The following is a 17,595-nucleotide window of genomic DNA, read 5'->3' as shown; positions in this document are numbered from 1 at the left end:
CTGCAAAGAGTTTGCATGTTCTCTCCGTGTTTGTGTGGGTTTCCTCCGGGTTCTCCGGTTTCCTCCCACATTCCAAAGACATACTGATATGGATTCTAGATTGTGAGCCCCAACGGGGACAGCGATGATAATGTGTGCAAACTGTAAAGCGCTGCAGAATATGTTAGCGCTATATAAAAATAAAGATTATTATTATTTTGAATTTCATTTGGACATCAAGGTCCCAGAGTCTGGAGGAAGAGTGGAGAGGCCACAATCCAAGCTGCTGGAGGTCTAGTGTGAAGTCTCCACAATCAGTGATGGTTTCAGTAGGCCAACATATCAAATTTTTAAATAATTTTTCAAGCTGGTGTTATAAAGTATTTTAATTTACTGAGATAATGAATTTTGGGTTTTCATTGGCTGTAAGCCATAATCATCAACATTAACAGAAATAAACACGTGAAATAGATCACTCTGTGTGTAATGACTCTATATAATGTATGAGTTTCAGTTTTTGTATTCAAGAACTTAAATAACTTAACTTTTTGATGATATTCTAATTTTGTGAGAAGCACCTGTATATGGGACCAAGATGAGAGAACATATGGGGACCAAGATGGAGCTATATGGGGTCAGGATGGAGATTTATGGGGCCAAGATGGAGATTAATGGGGACGAGGGTGAAGACATATGGGGATCAGGATGGAGACATATGGGGACAAAGATGGAGATATATGCGCATCAGGATGAAGAACAAATGGGAACCAGGATGGAGATATATGTGGACCAGGATGGCAGAACATAAGGAGATCACATGGGGACCAGGATGGACAACACATGGGGACCAATATGGGAGAGCATATGGAGAACAAGATGGAGAACACATGGGGACCAGGATGGAGGACACATGTGGACAAGGATGGAGGAAACATGGGGACCAGGATGGAAGACGTGGGGTCCAGGATAAAAGATATATGTTGGCCAGGATTGGAGGCACAAGGGACTAGGATGGGAGACATTATTACATAAAGGGGTCAGGATAGGGGACATTATTAAAAAAGTGGCCCAGGATGAGAGACATTATTACAGGAAGGTGCCAGTATGAGGGACATTACTGTACTTTAGTGACTAATTAAAGGATATTATTACTGCTGTGATGTACTGTAGTTTTGTTTTTTTGAGGATGCTGTTTTCAATGAGAGGGGGTCCTGTTACTGTGCAGGATGGCGCTATATCGTTTTTTTTTTTTCATCAAGTTTAGAAATCGGGGAAAAGTGGAGAATGTGATGTTGAAGCGATAAGCTTTCTGTGCTGGATGAAGAAGAAAAGTGAAAAGAATCATGTAAACTACATACATCACTGGTAAGTCAGTGTGTTACCTGTATACTGACACTATATACAGAGCTCCTGTGTATAGTGTCACTGGTGATCACTGTTTTACTTGTACACTGACACTATATACAGAGCTTCTGTGTATAGTGTCACCGGTGGTCACTGTATTACCTGTATAGTATACTGACACTATATAGAGAGCTGATGTGTATAATGTCACTGGTGATCACTGTATTACCTGTACACTGACACTGTATACAGAGCTCCTGTGTATAATGTTACTGGTGATCCCTGTATTACCTGTAGACTATACACTATATGCAGAGCTCCTGTGTATAATGTCACAGGTGATCACTGAATTACCTGTACACTATACACTATATATAGAGCGCCTGTGTATAATGTCACTGATGAGTCACTATTTTACCGTACCCTGTATACTATATACAGAGCTCCTGTGTATAATTTCACTGGTGAGTCACTATTTTACAGTACCCAGTATACTATATACAGAGCTCCTGTGTATAATGTCACTGGTGATCACTGTATTACCTGTACAATGACACTATATAAAGAGCTGCTGTATAATGTCACTGTTGAGTCACTATTTTACCTGTACCCAGAATACTATATACAGAGCTCCTGTGTATAATGTCACTGCTGATCACTGTATTACCTGTTCAATGAAATTGTATACAGAGTTCTTGTGTATAATGTCACTGGTGAGTCACTATTTTACCTGTACCCTGTATACTGTTGTGAATTCAGCTTTTGGGCTCCCTCCGGTGGTTGTAGAGGGTAATGCAGTTGTGCCTGGATTGCAGGAGTGGACATGTGTATCTACTAATTGCAGGACTGACTGGGGTATATAGCTTTGCAGGATCCTTTAGTCAGTGCCAGTTGTCCATTGTTCTTGAAGGATTCACTTCCCTGCTGGTCTTTCCAGTTTGCTGTGCTTTTCTACAAAGATAAGTCCTGGCTTTGTTTTTGCTGTCCACCTGCAGTGGACCTTATAGTTCTGTGCATTTTCATGTTTTTGTCTTGTCCAGCTTGGTCTGTGAAGGATTTTTTGCAGCCTAGCTATTTCTCTGGAGATGCAGATATACCCCCCATGTCTTTAGTCAGATGTGGTGATCCGTATTTTCTGCGGTGGATATTGTATAATGTTTTTATACTGACCGCATAGTACTCTGTTCTATCCTTTCTTTTTAGCTAGTATGGCCTCCTATTCATATCTGCGTATGTTATTTCCCTCTCCTCTCATAGTCAATATTTGTGGGGGGCTATCTATCCTTTGGGGATTTTCTCTGAGGCAAGATAGGTTTCCTGTTTCTGTCTTTAGGGGTAGTTAGATCTTAGGCTGTGCCGAGGGGTCTAGGGAGTGTTAGGTACCCCCCACAGCTGCTTTTAGTTGCGCTGCTAGGTTCAGGGTTTGCGGTCAGTACAGGGACCACCTTCTCCAGAGTACGTCTCATGCTGCTCCAAGGCCACCAGATCATAACAGTATACTATATACAGGGCTCCTGAGTATAATGTCACTGGTGATCACTGTATTACCTGTACACTGACACTATATACAGAGCTCCTGTGTATAATGTCACTGGTGATCCCTGTATTACCTGTACACTATATACAGAGCTCATGTGTATAATGTCACTGGTGATCACTGTATTACCTGTACACTGACACTATATACAGAGCTCCTGTGTATAATGTCACAGATGATCACTGAATTACCTGTACACTATACACTATATATAGAGCTCCTATGTATAATGTCACTGATGAGTCATTATTTTACTGTACCCTGTATACTATATACAGAGCTCCTGTGTATAATGTCACTGGTGAGTCACTATTTTACCGTACCCTGTATACTATATACAGAGCTCCTGTGTATAATGTCACTGGTGATCACTGTATTACCTGTACAATGACAATATATACAGAGGTGCTGTATAATGTCACTGGTGAGTCACTATTTTACCTGTACCCTGTATGCTATATACAGAGCTCCTCTGCATAACATCACTGGTGATCACTGTATTACCTGTACAATGACACTATATACAGAGCTGCTGTATAATGTCACTGGTGAGTTACTATTTTACCTGTACCCTGTATACTATATACAGGGCTCCTATGCACTTCTGATAATATTAGTGTTATTAGTATTGTGTTGGTGGGGTGTTATTTTGCTGCTGAGGCCAGAGATTAGGTCCAGTAGACAGTTGAGGTGACAGATGGATGGGTGCTCGTCCTTTCCAATTTGAGCAGGTTTCTTTAGTGCTAATTTTCAAAACTTGTAAAAAATCCTTTAAACCCTCCACCATACAAAGAAGTGACTGTCAGCGACTGGGACAAATTGTGCTGGACAGGAGGCAGTAAGACCTGAAATGAATCTACGGGTGGGGCAAGAAGGGGAAAACGCCTTTACTTTCCATTACTGTTACTTGCATTTTGTGGTTGAGTAAAATATGAGTAAAAACGGGTGTAGCTTTTAATATGGGCGTTTTAACACAAACAGGGAAACTGTTAAAAAATGGAATCCTACTCCTGTCTCTAATAGTGATTGTGAGCGGAGATGATTTCTGTAAATGATCCACAAAGATCAAAACGCAAAGAGATCAGGAGAAAACAGTTGTTTGTCATTGTAGCCCCCACTGCCGTGGGAGCCCCCCCGCCCTGTCAGTCCCTCGCCCTGTCACTCATCTACATCGGCCCATTTATTGCCCACAGCTGCCCATTCCACTCTCTGGTGACCACATTCCAATCCGGCAGACACCAATTTTCTCATGCTCGTTACACGCAGATAAGCTGTGGTCTCTTTATGCATTGAAGCAATCCGTTACAAAAGTATTCATGCCCTCCTAATATTAATTAGCGGAGTGCACAGGGATCGTTTTGGGGGAATCCGAAAAGGTAAATGCCACAAAATGAAGAGAACTAAGATAAGGAACAGGGAGAATAACTGCCTTCAGCATAGACGGCCGTGATATAATGGGGGAAGCAATATTTCTGTGGGTGCCAAATGGGGATGGTATCTGCTGCCGGTCTCGGGTACATGCATGCCCTCGACATGAGATGTGTGCATATTACTGGAGATGTGGACATGGACGTGCACTTGGAGAAAGGAACCAATGATCGTTCCGGTGGTGAAGTGCGTAGAATCCACAGATCCAGAAGGAAGTTGTTGGCCAAAATCGTGCGATACATGACCCCATCCATGCTCTCTTCAATATAGTACAGTCCTGTCCCCTTTGCAGAAAATCACCCCCAAAGTATGATATTACCTCCACCATGCTTTACGGTTGGGTCGGTGTTTTTGGAATTGTACTCACCCTTTTTCTTCCTCCAAACACGGCGAGCGAAGTCAATACCAAAAAGTTATATTTTGGTCTCTTCTGACCACATGATCTTCTCCCATGTCTCTTTTGTATCATCCAGTTGGTCATTGGCGAACTTCAAAAGGGCCTGGACATGTGCTGGTGTGAGCAGGGAGACCTTGTGGGCCCTGCAGGATTTTAGTCCATGACGGCATTGTGTTACTAACAGTAATGTTTGAGACTGTGGTCCCAGCTCTCTTCAGGTCATTGACCAGGTCCTCCCGTGTAACATAGTAACATAGTAACATAGTAAGGCCGAAAAAAAGACTTTTGTCCATCCAGTTCAGCCTATATTTCATCATAATAAATCCCCAGATCTACGTCCTTCTACAGAACCTAATAATTGTATGATACAATATTGTTCTGCTCCAGGAAGACATCCAGGCCTCTCTTGAACCTCTCGACTGAGTTCGCCATCACCACCTCCTCAGGCAAGCAATTCCAGATTCTCACTGCCCTAACAGTAAAGAATCCTCTTCTATGTTGGTGGAAAACCCTTCTCTCCTCCAGACGCAAAGAATGCCCCCTGTCATGATTCCAATGGCAGGGAATCACAAAAGGACAAGCACCAACGAGCTCTAGGGTGATGGAACCTGAGCTGACCGCGACCCTAAACCTGAACACACAAATAACAATAGCCGGGGAACGTGCCTACGTTGATCCTAGACGTCTCGCACCAGCCGAAGATCTAACTTCCCCTATTAGAAGAAACACAGACCTCTCTTGCCTCCATAGAAATACCCCACAGGAATAGCAGCCCCCCACATATAATGACGGTGAAATGAGAGGAAGGCACATACACAGTATGAAAACAGATTTAGCAAAATGAGGCCCGCTATAACTAGATAGCAGAGGATACAAAAGAAAACTGCGTGGTCAGCAAAAAACCCTTAAAAAAACCATCCTGTAATTACTTGAACTCATGTTCCAACTCATGGAACATGAGGAGCAATTACAGCCCACTAGAGCAACCAGCAGCAAAGAAACAATTACATGCAAGCTGGACAAGACAAAAATAAAGCAAAACGTGAAACAAGAAAATCAAAAACTTAGCTTGTCCTGAAGATTACTGAAGCCAGAAGCTGAGGTAACAAAACACTCTGATAACCTTGATAGCCGGCGGGGAAATGACAAGAAAGCCCGGTTAAATAGGAAACTCCCAAATCCTAATAGAACAGGTGGACACCAGAGACAGCAGAACACAAATCACCCAGTACCATCAGTAACCACCAGAGGGAGCCCAAAAACAGAACTCACAACAGTACCCCCCCTTGAGGAGGGGTCACCGAACCCTCACGAGAACCACCAGGGCGACCAGGATGAGCCCTATGAAAAGCGCGGACCAAATCATCAGCATGAACATCAGAGGCAACCACCCAAGAATTATCCTCCTGACCATAACCCTTCCACTTGACCAAATACTGGAGTTTCTGTCTGGAAACACGAGAATCCAAGATCTTCTCCACAACATACTCCAATTCTCCCTCCAACAGCACCGGAGCAGGAGGCTCAAGCGAAGGAACAACAGGTACCTCATACCTCCGCAACAACGACCGATGGAACACATTATGAATAGCAAACGATGCCGGGAGATCCAAACGAAACGACACAGGGTTAAGAATTTCCAAGATCCTATAAGGACCGATGAACCGAGGCTTGAACTTAGGAGAAGAGACCTTCATAGGAACAAAACGAGAAGACAACCACACCAAGTCCCCAACACGAAGTCGAGGACCCACGCGGCGACGGCGATTAGCAAACTGCTGAGCCTTCTCCTGGGACAACTTCAAATTGTCCACCACATGACTCCAAATCCGATGCAACCCATCCACCACCATGTCCACTCCAGGACAATCAGAAGGCTCCACCTGACCAGAGGAAAAACGAGGATGAAACCCCGAATTACAAAAGAAAGGAGAAACCAAGGTAGCAGAACTAGCCCGATTATTAAGGGCAAACTCAGCCAGCGGCAAAAAGGTAACCCAGTCATCCTGATCAGCAGAAACAAAACACCTCAAATAAGTTTCCAAGGTCTGATTAGTTCGTTCCGTCTGGCCATTCGTCTGAGGGTGGAATGCAGACGAAAAGGACAAATCAATGCCCATCTTAGCACAGAACGTCCGCCAAAATCTAGACACAAACTGGGATCCCCTGTCAGAAACGATGTTCTCCGGAATCCCATGCAAACGAACCACGTTCTGGAAAAACAGAGGGACCAACTCAGAGGAGGAAGGCAACTTAGGCAAGGGTACAAGATGAACCATTTTAGAAAAGCAGTCACACACAACCCAGATGACGGACATTTTTTGAGAGACAGGGAGATCCGAAATAAAGTCCATGGAAATGTGCGTCCAAGGCCTCTTCGGGATAGGCAAAGGTGACAACAATCCACTGGCCCGAGAACAGCAAGGCTTAGCCCGAGCACAAACTTCACAAGACTGCACAAAAGAACGCACATCCCTCGACAAGGAAGGCCACCAAAAAGACCTGGCCACCAAGTCTCTAGTACCAAATATTCCAGGATGACCTGCCAACGCAGAAGAATGGACCTCGGAGATGACTCTACTGGTCCAACTATCCGGAACAAACAGTCTCTCAGGCGGACAACGATCAGGTTTACCCGCCTGAAATTCCTGCAAAGCACGTCGCAAGTCTGGGAAGACGGCCGACAAAATCACCCCATCCCTAAGGATACCAGTGGGCTCAGAATTTCCAGGGGAGTCAGGCACAAAACTCCTAGAAAGAGCATCCGCCTTCACATTCTTTGAACCTGGCAGGTATGAAACCACAAAATTGAAACGAGAGAAAAACAGTGACCAACGAGCCTGTCTAGGATTCAGACGCCTGGCAGACTCAAGGTAAATCAGATTTTTGTGATCAGTCAAGACCACCACACGATGTCTAGCGCCCTCCAGCCAATGATGCCACTCCTCAAATGCCCACTTCATGGCCAAAAGTTCCCGATTACCCACATCATAATTCCGCTCAGCGGGCGAAAATTTTCTAGAAAAGAACGCACATGGCTTCATCACCGAGCAATCGGAGCTTCTCTGTGACAAAACCGCCCCCGCTCCAATCTCGGAAGCATCAACCTCAACTTGGAAAGGAAGCGAAACATCAGGCTGACGCAACACAGGAGCAGAAGAAAACCGGCGTTTAAGTTCCTGAAAGGCCTCCACAGCCGCAGGAGACCAATCACCAACATCAGCACCCTTCTTAGTCAAATCCGTCAAAGGCTTAACAACACTAGAAAAATTAGTTATAAAACGACGATAGAAATTAGCAAAGCCCAAGAACTTCTGCAGACTCTTAAGAGATGCAGGCTGCGTCCAGTCACAAATAGCCCGAACCTTGACGGGATCCATCTCAATAGTAGAAGGGGAAAAAATATACCCCAAGAAAGAAATCTTCTGGACTCCAAAGAGACACTTTGAGCCCTTTACAAACAAGGAATTAGCCCGCAGGACCTGAAACACCTTCCTGACCTGCTGAACATGAGACTCCCAGTCATCAGAAAAAAAACAAAATATCATCCAAATACACAATCATAAATTTATCCAGATATTCACGGAAAATATCGTGCATAAAGGACTGGAAGACTGAAGGAGCATTAGAAAGTCCGAAAGGCATTACCAAATACTCAAAATGGCCCTCAGGCGTATTAAATGCGGTTTTCCACTCATCACCTTGCTTTATTCGTATAAGATTATACGCACCCCGAAGATCAATCTTAGTGAACCATTTAGCCCCCTTAATGCGAGCAAACAAATCAGTCAACAACGGCAAAGGATACTGATATTTTACGGTAATCTTATTCAAAAGACGATAATCTATACAAGGCCTCAAAGACCCATCTTTTTTTGGCCACGAAAAAAAAAACCTGCTCCCAAAGGGGACGAAGATGGACGGATATGTCCCTTTTCCAAGGACTCCTTAACATAATCCCGCATAGCAGTATGCTCTGGCACTGACAGATTGAACAAACGACCTTTAGGAAATTTACTACCAGGAATTAAATCTATAGCACAATCGCAATCCCTGTGAGGAGGAAGCGAACTGAGCTTAGGCTCCTCAAAAACATCCCGATAATCAGACAAAAATACAGGAACCTCAGAAGGAGTAGATGAAGCGATAGAAATCGGAGGTGCATCATCATGAACCCCCTGACATCCCCAGCTTAACACAGACATTGTTTTACAGTCAAGGACTGGATTATGAGTTTGTAACCATGTCAGACTGTTGTGAATTCTGTGGCTGAATTCACTCCTGTGGTCACAAGTGGTACTGCAGCTTCTGAGCTTCCTCCCTCAGGTGTTCTGGTGAGCTCGTTAACTGCTTCATTACTTAACTCCGCCTGATGCTGCTATCCTTGCTCCTTGTCAATGTTTCAGTGTTGGATCTGAGCTTCTCCTGATTGTTCCTGTGACCTGCTGCTCTGTATAGCTAAGTGCCTTTTGTTTTTTTGTTGCTTTTTTTCTGTCCAGCTTGTCTTTTGTTTTGCTGGAAGCTCTGAGACGCAGAGGGTGTACCGCCGTGCCGTTAGTTCGGCACGGTGGTTTTTTTTTTTGCCCCCTTTGCGTGGTTTTGCTTTAGGGTTTTTTGTAGACTGCAAAGTTCGCTTTACTGTCCTCGCTCTGTCCTAGAATATCGGGCCCCACTTTGCTGAATCTATTTCATCCCTACGTTTTGTCTTTTCATCTTACTCACAGTCATTATATGTGGGGGGCTGCCTTTTCCTTTGGGGAATTTCTCTGGGGCAAGTCAGGCCTATTTTTCTATCTTCAGGCTAGCTAGTTTCTTAGGCTGTGCCGAGTTGCCTAGGTAGTTGTTAGGCGCAATCCACAGCCGCTTTTAGTTGTGTTTAGGATAGGATCAGGTGTGCAGTCTACAGAGTTTCCACGTCTCAGAGCTCGTTCTTGTATTTTTGGGTATTTGTCAGATCACTGTGTGCGCTCTGATCGCTAAGCACACTGTGTTTCTGGATTGCCTTCATAACACCTGTCATTAGCAAACATAACAGTACAAGGAGCCAAACTAATGATTCTCAATAGAGGGAAAGAAAAAGTTCTGACATCATTTTTTTTTTTTTCTGCTCTGTGTTCACTTTTTTTTTTTCCCCTAGACATTTGGGTGATTCTGGACACAGGTGTGGACATGGATATTCAGGGTCTGTGCTCTTCAATGGATAATCTAGTTATAAATGTACAAAAAATTCAAGATACTATTGATCAGAAATCTATGTTAGAACCAAGAATTCCTATTCCTGATTTGTTTTTTGGAGATAGAACTAAGTTTCTAAGTTTCAAAAATAATTGTAAGCTATTTCTGGCCTTGAAACCTCATTCTTCTGGTAATCCTATTCAACAGGTTTTGATTATTATTTCTTTTTTGCGCGGCGACCCTCAAGACTGGGCATTTTCTCTTGCGCCAGGAGACCCTGCATTGAGTAGTGTCGATGTGTTTTTCCTGGCGCTCGGATTGCTGTACGATGAGCCTAATTCAGTGGATCAGGCTGAGAAAAATTTGCTGGCTTTGTGCCAGGGTCAGGATGATATAGAAGTATATTGTCAGAAATTTAGGAAATGGTCAGTACTCACTCAGTGGAATGAATCTGCGCTGGCAGCTTTGTTCAGAAAGGGTCTCTCTGAGGCTCTTAAGGATGTCATGGTGGGATTTCCTATGCCTGCTGGTTTGAATGAGTCTTTGTCTTTGGCCATTCAGATCGGTCGACGCTTGCGCGAGCGTAAATCTGTGCACCATTTGGCGGTACTGCCTGAGGTTAAACCTGAGCCTATGCAGTGCGATAGGACTATGACTAGAGTTGAACGGCAGGAATACAGACGTCTGAATGGTCTGTGTTTCTACTGTGGTGATTCCACTCATGCTATTTCTGATTGTCCTAAGCGCACTAAGCGGTCCGCTAGGTCTGCCGTCATTGGTACTGTACAGTCCAAATTCCTTCTGTCCATTACCTTGATATGCTCTTTGTCGTCGTTTTCTGTCATGGCGTTTGTGGATTCGGGCGCTGCCCTGAATCTGATGGATTTGGATTATGCTAAACGTTGTGGGTTTTTCTTGGAGCCTTTGCGGTGTCCTATTCCATTGAGAGGAATTGATGCTACACCTTTGGCCAAGAATAAACCTCAATACTGGGCCCAGCTGACCATGTGCATGGCTCCTGCACATCAGGAAGTTATTCGCTTTCTGGTGTTGCATAATCTGCATGATGTGGTCGTGTTGGGGTTGCCATGGCTACAAACCCATAATCCAGTATTGGATTGGAATTCCATGTCGGTATCCAGCTGGGGTTGTCAAGGGGTACATGGTGATGTTCCATTTTTGTCGATTTCGTCATCCACCCCTTCTGAGGTCCCAGAGTTCTTGTCTGATTATCAGGATGTATTTGAGGAGCCCAAGTCCGATGCTCTACCTCCGCATAGGGATTGTGATTGTGCTATCAATTTGATTCCTGGTAGTAAATTCCCTAAAGGTCGATTATTTAATTTATCCGTGCCCGAACACGCCGCTATGCGCAGTTATGTGAAGGAATCCCTGGAGAAGGGACATATTCGCCCATCGTCATCACCACTGGGAGCAGGGTTCTTCTTTGTAGCCAAGAAGGATGGTTCGCTGAGACCGTGTATTGATTACCGCCTTCTTAATAAGATCACTGTTAAATTTCAGTATCCCTTGCCATTGTTATCTGACTTGTTTGCTCGGATTAAGGGGGCTAGTTGGTTCACTAAGATAGATCTTCGTGGTGCGTATAATCTGGTGAGAATCAGGCAAGGAGATGAATGGAAAACTGCATTCAATACGCCCGAGGGTCATTTTGAGTATCTAGTGATGCCGTTCGGACTTGCCAATGCTCCATCTGTGTTTCAGTCTTTTATGCATGACATCTTCCGTGAGTATCTGGATAAATTCCTGATTGTTTACTTGGATGACATTTTGATCTTCTCAGATGATTGGGAGTCTCATGTGAAGCAGGTCAGAATGGTTTTTCAGGTCCTGCGTGCTAACTCTTTGTTTGTGAAGGGATCAAAGTGTCTCTTCGGTGTGCAGAAAGTTTCATTTTTAGGGTTCATCTTTACCCCTTCTACTATCGAGATGGATCCAGTTAAGGTCCAAGCCATCCAGGATTGGATTCAGCCGACATCTCTGAAAAGTCTGCAAAAGTTCCTGGGCTTTGCTAATTTTTATCGTCGCTTCATCTGTAATTTTTCTAGCATTGCCAAACCATTGACCGATTTGACCAAGAAGGGTGCTGATTTGGTTAATTGGTCTTCTGCTGCTGTGGAAGCTTTTCAGGAGTTGAAGCGTCGTTTTTGTTCTGCCCCTGTGTTGTGTCAGCCAGATGTTTCTCTTCCGTTCCAGGTCGAGGTTGATGCTTCTGAGATTGGAGCAGGGGCGGTTTTGTCACAGAGAGGTTCTGATTGTTCTGTGATGAAACCATGCGCTTTCTTTTCCAGGAAGTTTTCGCCCGCTGAGCATAATTATGATGTGGGCAATCGAGAGTTGCTGGCCATGAAGTGGGCATTCGAGGAGTGGCGTCATTGGCTTGAAGGAGCTAAGCATCGCGTGGTGGTATTGACTGATCATAAGAACTTGACTTATCTCGAGTCTGCCAAGCGCTTGAATCCTAGACAGGCCCGTTGGTCGTTATTTTTTGCCCGCTTCGACTTTGTGATTTCGTACCTTCCGGGCTCTAAAAATGTGAAGGCGGATGCTCTGTCTAGGAGTTTTGTGCCCGACTCTCCGGGTTTATCTGAGCCAGCGGGTATCCTCAAGGAAGGAGTCATTGTGTCTGCCATCTCCCCTGATTTGCGGCGGGTGCTGCAAAAATTTCAGGCGAATAAACCTGATCGTTGTCCAGCAGAGAAACTGTTCGTCCCTGATAGGTGGACTAATAAACTTATCTCTGAACTTCATTGTTCGGTGTTGGCTGGTCATCCTGGAATCTTTGGTACCAGAGAGTTAGTGGCTAGATCCTTCTGGTGGCCATCTCTGTCACGGGATGTACGTACTTTTGTGCAGTCCTGTGGGATTTGTGCTAGGGCTAAGCCCTGCTGTTCTCGTGCCAGTGGGTTGCTTTTGGCCTTGCCGGTCCCAAAGAGGCCTTGGACACATATTTCGATGGATTTCATTTCTGACCTTCCCGTTTCTCAAAAGATGTCAGTCATTTGGGTGGTCTGTGATCGCTTTTCTAAAATGGTCCATCTGGTGCCCTTGGCTAAATTGCCTTCCTCCTCTGATTTGGTACCTTTGTTCTTTCAGCATGTGGTTCGGTTGCATGGCATTCCTGAGAATATTGTTTCTGACAGAGGTTCCCAGTTTGTTTCAAGGTTTTGGCGAGCCTTTTGTGGTAGGATGGGCATTGACCTATCCTTTTCCTCGGCTTTCCATCCTCAGACTAATGGCCAGACCGAACGAACCAATCAGACCTTGGAAACATATCTGAGATGTTTTGTTTCTGCAGACCAGGATGATTGGGTGTCCTTTTTGCCGTTGGCTGAGTTCGCCCTTAATAATCGGGCCAGCTCGGCTACCTTGGTTTCTCCATTTTTTTGCAATTCTGGGTTCCATCCTCGTTTCTCTTCAGGACAGGTTGAGTCTTCGGACTGTCCTGGTGTGGATACTGTGGTGGACAGGTTGCAGCAGATTTGGACTCATGTAGTGGACAATTTGACCTTTTCCCAGGAGAAGGCTCAACGTTTCGCTAATCGCAGACGCCGTGTGGGTCCCCGACTTCGTGTTGGGGATCTGGTTTGGTTATCTTCTCGTCATATTCCTATGAAGGTTTCCTCTCCTAAATTTAAACCTCGTTTTATTGGTCCGTATAGGATTTCTGAGGTTCTCAATCCTGTGTCTTTTCGTTTGACCCTCCCAGACTCCTTTTCCATACATAATGTATTCCATAGGTCGTTGTTGCGGAGATACGTGGCACCTATGGTTCCATCTGTTGAGCCTCCTGCCCCGGTTTTGGTGGAGGGGGAATTGGAGTATATTGTGGAGAAGATTTTGGATTCTCGTGTTTCTAGACGGAAACTCCAGTATCTGGTTAAATGGAAGGGTTATGCTCAGGAAGATAATTCCTGGGTTTTTGCCTCTGATGTTCATGCTTCCGATCTTGTTCATGCCTTTCATGCGGCTCATCCTGGTCGGCCTGGGGGCTCTGGTGAGGGTTCGGTGACCCCTCCTCAAGGGGGGGGTACTGTTGTGAATTCTGTGGCTGAATTCACTCCTGTGGTCACAAGTGGTACTGCAGCTTCTGAGCTTCCTCCCTCAGGTGTTCTGGTGAGCTCGTTAACTGCTTCATTACTTAACTCCGCCTGATGCTGCTATCCTTGCTCCTTGTCAATGTTTCAGTGTTGGATCTGAGCTTCTCCTGATTGTTCCTGTGACCTGCTGCTCTGTATAGCTAAGTGACTTTTGTTTTTTTGTTGCTTTTTTTCTGTCCAGCTTGTCTTTTGTTTTGCTGGAAGCTCTGAGACGCAAAGGGTGTACCGCCGTGCCGTTAGTTCGGCACGGTGGGTTTTTTTTTTGCCCCCTTTGCGTGGTTTTGCTTTAGGGTTTTTTGTAGACTGCAAAGTTCGCTTTACTGTCCTCGCTCTGTCCTAGAATATCGGGCCCCACTTTGCTGAATCTATTTCATCCCTACGTTTTGTCTTTTCATCTTACTCACAGTCATTATATGTGGGGGGCTGCCTTTTCCTTTGGGGAATTTCTCTGGGGCAAGTCAGGCCTATTTTTCTATCTTCAGGCTAGCTAGTTTCTTAGGCTGTGCCGAGTTGCCTAGGTAGTTGTTAGGCGCAATCCACAGCCGCTTTTAGTTGTGTTTAGGATAGGATCAGGTGTGCAGTCTACAGAGTTTCCACGTCTCAGAGCTCGTTCTTGTATTTTTGGGTATTTGTCAGATCACTGTGTGCGCTCTGATCGCTAAGCACACTGTGTTTCTGGATTGCCTTCATAACACCTGTCATTAGCAAACATAACAGCAGACCAAGTACTAGAACATCATGTAAATTATACAATACCAGGAAGCGAATCACCTCCTGATGAACGGGAGTCATACGCATGGTCACTTGTGTCCAGTACTGAGGTTTATTCATAGCCAAAGGTGTAGAGTCAATTCCCTTCAAAGGAATAGGGACTTCCAGAGGCTCAAGACTAAACCCACATCGCTTGGCAAATGACCAATCCATAAGACTCAGGGCAGCGCCTGAATCCACATAGGCATCGACGGAAATGGATGATAATGAGCAAATCAGAGTCACAGACAGAATGAACTTAGACTGTAACGTACTAATGGCAACAGACTTATCAACCTTTTTTGTGCGTTTAGAGCATGCTGATATAACATGAGCTGAATCACCACAATAAAAGCACAACCCATTTTTCCGCCTATAGTTTTGCCGTTCACTTCTAGACTGAACTCTATCACATTGCATTGTCTCAAGTGCCTGTTCAGAAGACACCGCCAAATGGTGCACAGGTTTGCGCTCCCGTAAACGCCGATCAATCTGAATAGCCATAGTCATAGACTCATTCAGACCCGTAGGCGCAGGGAACCCCACCATAACATCTTTAATGGCCTCAGAAAGGCCATCTCTGAACTTTGCAGCCAGGGCGCACTCATTCCACTGAGTAAGCACTGACCATTTCCGAAATTTTTGACAATATATTTCTGCTTCATCTTGCCCCTGAGAGAGAGCTAATAAAGCTTTTTCAGCCTGAATCTCCTGGTTAGGTTCCTCATAGAGCAAACCCAATGCCAGAAAAAACGCATCCACATTAAGCAACGCAGGATCCCCTGGTGCCAATGCAAATGCCCAATTTTGAGGGTCACCCCGCAGGAAAGATATAATAATCTTAACCTGCTGAGCAGGGTCTCCAGGAGAGCGAGATTTCAAAGAAAGGAACAGCTTGCAATTGTTCCTAAAATTCAGAAAACTAGATCTATCTCCAGCAAAGAACTCTGGAATAGGAATTCTAGGTTCAGACATAGGAGCATGTACAACAAAATCTTGTATATTTTGAACCTTAGCAGCAAGATTATTCAAGCTGGAAGCTAAACTCTGGACGTCCATGATAAACAGCTAAGGTCAGAGCCATTCAAAGATTAAGAGGAGGAAAAAAAAAAATCAGCCAGGCTGCAATTAAGGCTAGGCAGCAACCTCAGAGGAGAGAAAAAAAAAAAAAAAAAAACTTCCTCAGACTACTTTTCCTCCTACTTCAGCCCAAACATTTTTGGGCCGGCTATACTGTCATGATTCCAGTGGCAGGGAATCACAAAAGGACAAGCACCAACGAGCTCTAGGGTGATGGAACCTGAGCTGACCGCGACCCTAAACCTGAACACACAAATAACAATAGCCGGGGAACGTGCCTACGTTGATCCTAGACGTCTCGAACCAGCCGAAGATCTAACTTCCCCTATTAGAAGAAACACAGACCTCTCTTGCCTCCAGAGAAATACCCCACAGGAATAGCAGCCCCCCACATATAATGACGGTGAAATGAGAGGAAGGCACATACACAGTATGAAAACAGATTTAGCAAAATGAGGCCCGCTAAAACTAGATAGCAGAGGATACAAAAGAAAACTGCGCGGTCAGCAAAAAACCCTTCAAAAAACCATCCTGTAATTACTTGAACTCATGTTCCAACTCATGGAACATGAGGAGCAATTACAGCCCACTAGAGCAACCAGCAGCAAAGAAACAATTACATGCAAGCTGGACAAGACAAAAATAAAGCAAAACGTGAAACAAGAAAATCAAAAACTTAGCTTGTCCTGAAGATTACTGAAGCCAGAAGCTGAGGTAACAAAACACTCTGATAACCTTGATAGCCGGCGGGGAAATGACAAGAAAGCCCGATTAAATAGGAAACTCCCAAATCCTAATAGAACAGGTGGACACCAGAGACAGCAGAACACAAATCACCCAGTACCATCAGTAACCACCAGAGGGAGCCCAAAAACAGAACTCACAACAGCCCCCTTGTGCCCGTCACCTTCCTTGGTATAAACAGATCCTCAGCGAGATATTTGTATTGTCCCCGTATATACTTATACATGGTTATTAGATCGCCCCTCAGTCGTCTTTTTTCTAGACTAAATAATCCTAATTTCGCTAATCTATCTGGGTATTGTAGTTCTCTCATCCCCTTTATTAATTTTGTTGCCCTCCTTTGTACTCTCTCTAGTTCCATTATATCCTTCCTGAGCACCGGTGCCCAAAACTGGACACAGTACTCCATGTGCGGTCTAACTAGGGATTTGTACAGAGGCAGTATAATGCTCTCATCATGTGTATCCAGACCTCTTTTAATGCACCCCATGATCCTGATTGCCTTGGCAGCTGCTGCCTGGCACTGGCTGCTCCAGGTGTAGTTCTGGGCTGATTCTTGACCTTTCTCAGAATCATCCTTACCCCACGAGGCGAGATCTTGCATGGATCCCTAGATTGAGGAAGAATGACAGTCATCTTGTTTCCTCCATTTTCTAATAATTGCACCAACAGTTGTTGCTTCTCACCAAGCTGCTTCCCTATTGTCCTGTAGCCCATCTCAGCCTTGTGCAGGTCTACAATTTTGTCCCTGTTGTCCTTAGACAGCTCTTTGGTGTTGACCATGGTAGAGAGGTTGGAGTGTGATTGATTGTGTGGACAGGTGTCTTTTATACAGGTAATGAGTGCAGAGTAGGAGGCTTATTACAGGAAAACTATCAGGTCTGTGAGAGACAGAATTCTTGTTGGTCGGTCGGAGGTCAAATACTTATTTCATGCAATAAAATGCAATTTAATTATGTAACAATCCTACAATGTGATTTAATGGTTTTATTGTTAGATTCTGTCTCTCGCAGGTGAAGTCTACGTACGATAAAAATTAC

The sequence above is a fragment of the Ranitomeya imitator genome, chromosome 9, assembly GCF_032444005.1.
Source record: "Ranitomeya imitator isolate aRanImi1 chromosome 9, aRanImi1.pri, whole genome shotgun sequence".
NCBI classification, from domain to species: Eukaryota; Metazoa; Chordata; class Amphibia; order Anura; family Dendrobatidae; genus Ranitomeya; species Ranitomeya imitator.
This window is presented reverse-complemented; position numbering follows the sequence as displayed.